Source organism: Marmota marmota, unplaced genomic scaffold, assembly GCF_001458135.2.
Source record: "Marmota marmota marmota unplaced genomic scaffold, marMar, whole genome shotgun sequence".
Taxonomy (NCBI): Eukaryota; Metazoa; Chordata; class Mammalia; order Rodentia; family Sciuridae; genus Marmota; species Marmota marmota.
The window spans coordinates 12,418,981-12,422,405 of record NW_025999960.1 but is presented as its reverse complement, the minus strand read 5'-3'; the positions used below and the strand labels follow the sequence as shown (position 1 = coordinate 12,422,405).

General features: G+C 37.7%; 1 pseudogene; it reads left to right on the top strand.

Annotated features, from left to right (window-relative positions):
* The first annotated feature begins 80 nt into the window (after positions 1 to 80).
* The window catches only part of LOC125616685, a 59,982-nt pseudogene continuing 56,637 nt past the window's right edge, over positions 81 to 3,425 (top strand).

Genomic DNA, 3,425 nt, shown 5'->3' with positions numbered 1-3,425 from the left:
TACTGAGAAAACTTCCCAGACTTTGAAAAATGAGGATGGACATGCTCCTGAACATAAATCGGGGGGGGGGAAGGCACAAACAATATACAGTATCTTTTTTTTTTTTTTTAAAGAAAATTAACCATAAAATATAGATTATCACTAGAGGACTTTATTTGGGTAATAGAGGATATTCCCTCCTAGGCTGTTCTTTGGCTTCCAAATTTCCTAGAAGTTAGCAAAAGTATAATTTAAAAAATTTCCAAATTGCAAGCTTTGTTGTTGAGGTTCTGAAGGTAGGAGAAAAGGGCTGTAACTTTGCTGTGGGTTGGGGAGCTGGCATGCTCCTTACATTTAGCTCTCCAGGGAGGAGCTTGGCCTCTTCTGACAGCTGATACATGCACCCACTGGCTTTGTAAGTGGGAGAAACCAGTTATAAGGAAGTAGCCTTCCCAAACCATAACTAGCTTGAGAATCATACTCTGTACTGTGAGGACCAGAGAAGAAAAATCCATGGTCTGGTAGTAAGTAGGGGAGTCTTAGCTTTAAAGCTCCCAGAGAACCTGGGACTCAGCTCCAAGTGTTTTCTCTGAGCCAGTTGCTTATGAAAGGGCACTGCTTACCTACATTGTAGGGTTGCTGTGAGGATTGTGATGTTGCATGTGTCTTGAAATGTCCTCTATATTAACCTCCTACCTACCCAGTGAGGACTGCTTGTCTCAATATCTCCTCTTGAACATGATGAAAATGCAACTTACTTGACCAGTGGTTTGCACTCTAGCTACATATTTAGGGTCATTTGGAGAGCTTTTAAAAAGGCAGCATACAGGCACCCTCCAGTTTTATCTAGGAATGGGATACTTTAAAACCTCCCTGGGTAGTCTAATATGCCACCATGGAGCAAATCACTAATTTTTTAAGATTCCGTGCAGAACACAGCTGTTATGTTAGAATAACATATCAATTAATTAGATCACAACTTCTCTTAAAATTATTTGGATTATGTCCCTGCTCTCAGAAGTAGCAACAGCACCTGATAGTTTGCATACACACTCCTTTTTAACCTTGTTTTCTACTAGTTTTTCTGGCTTTAGATGCCTGCCATTAAGCACTGACTAGATGGCAAACAACAAATCTGTAGAGAGGCAAGATGTCAAATTTTTCCAGGGTGCTCAGTTGTTGATGGTACAAATTCTTGTAGGAACCTAGATGTTCACATAAGTAGGATGTGTATGTTTAATTCTAGTTTATTTACGCACTTGCCTAACAGTTATAGCTTCTAAAATTATCATTGTAGCATTGTTTTTTCCCTAAATCATACCTGGAAATTTTTTCCTACTCTTTAGTAGACAGTAGCATGTTGTCTTTTGCTCTAGCAAGTGTGTCGCTACTTAGAACCAGAGGCTAACACTGAGTGCTGTGTGCCAGGCATTTTATTTTTAAAACCTCCCTTCATTTTCCTAAGAACCCTGAAAGAGAAATCCTGATCGTAACCTCATTATTGAACTGAAAAAGGAAGTTACTTCACAAGATCACTCCATTGTGATAGAATCAGATCTCACAACTGGGCCTGAGTCCAAAGCTTGTGCTCTCTGCCCTCTCAGGATACTCAGCTGATCATCTGCTCTTCCTGGTTATAATTCCTTAGGTTTATGAAGTACTCAGGTCCAAACACTTAATTCTTTCTCCCTCAACTCACTTAGTATCTTGAGCACTGGAAATGATATCCCTATTTCTGTCTCCATTGTAACTGAGTCAAGTAATAATTACTCAGGTGGCTGCCTTATTCATAGTCTGTTCTTCCAGTTAATCTCCAGACATATTTACTAAATGAATAGTTAATTCAAGTAAAGTTAAGTCATGAATCCCTGTATGCCAAGTTGTTAAACTACAGCAGAACTCCTTCAAGCAAAATCTTAACTGCAGCAGTTAAAGAATGGGTCTGCTCAGCTGAAGGTGAGGACTGCATACCTTCCCTGTTTAATTTGACCTCTTTTGAGATACCTCTGGATGATATCAAGATCCATTTTGGACTGTTTGTATCAATGACTTAGATCCTACTTTGTGGCAATATCTTTAATAATAAGATAAAATTGCACTGCTAAGTGAATGCCCAACAGAAACAAATATGCCCAATTGCAGCAAGAGAGAAGCACAATGTCCACAGCATGATTTGTAATAGCTCCAAAATGTTAACAACCTAAATGGCATTAAATGTTGGAATACTACTCAGCAATGAAAATAAAGGGAATTGGCTACTTCCAAGAGTATAGGTCTCACATCCAAGCAGAGTGAAGACATGACATACAATCCAGTACTTTATTTCAAAGCTCAAAATTTGACAATTTAAACTAATGATAGCATTTAGAGATGTTTTCTTAGGAAGTAAAAAAAGAAAGGAAGTGACTGAGGGGTAGTGGTTAAAATTGGGATGGGACATAAGAAGCAGAAAGGGGGGAGGTGTCAGTTAATTTCTTCACCTGAGCAATTGCTCCAATAGGGGTTTGCTATACAATAGTCTGTATTTTATGCCATTATGTGTGTTGCATTTCACAATTTAAAATTTAAAAAATATCTGGGTTAGAGATTAACCCAAAGTCATTTATTGTTTTAGATTTGTGATTGTCATATCTACCATTCTTCATCCCTTCTCAGTTCAGTCCCAGTGAGCGAAAGAAAAGCAGTCTGAAATTTGGGGGGAAAAAGTCCCCATTGAAAGAATATGCATCGCATAAAATGTGCTTCTGTTTGGAACGGGAAGTAAAGTCAAGCAACAAATATGTGAGTGTCTGTTTGCATGAAAGTGGTTATTTTGTGTACACTTAAAATAGTGCTTTCTGTATTCAGTTGCACCACTTTCAGATCCCTTCCTTTTCTCAGTGTTATTCTTTAAAGAAACCATACTGATTTTTCACCCAAATGAGAAAGGTTTTTGTTTTTAATTCAAAATTGCCTGTACCAGGCAACTAATTGCCCTATAGTGAATTTGTTGGATAGATCAACCTGAAAAGTAGTGTTTTCTTTCACAGTTTAGCTGTAAATGGGGCATCGTTTCTGATAATTCAAATCACTAAGTCCTCTCTAAAATACTAAATGATTTTTCCCAGTTTTGAGAAGCACTAATGTACAAATACAGGGATTCTGAAATCCCTTAGCCAAACATGTTGGTTAAACCTATTAAATCAACTTGTCTCACTCTGTGATTCCCTGAAATTATCGAGTTGTGGGGACAATTTTTTGTGTTAATTTATAGCTTTATAGTTAATTAACCCCTGCAGTAGTCAATCTATAACCTTCTTTCTGAACAAGACCTCTCCAAACTCAAACTCTCAAGTCTCTCAGTAAATAAGACATTTCTTCTCCACTAAGTCCTTTCTACTTTCATCATCAAGCACATGAGTCTTAGACAGTTAAACTCACAGAACACTTTTTCTTATGGTACTTGT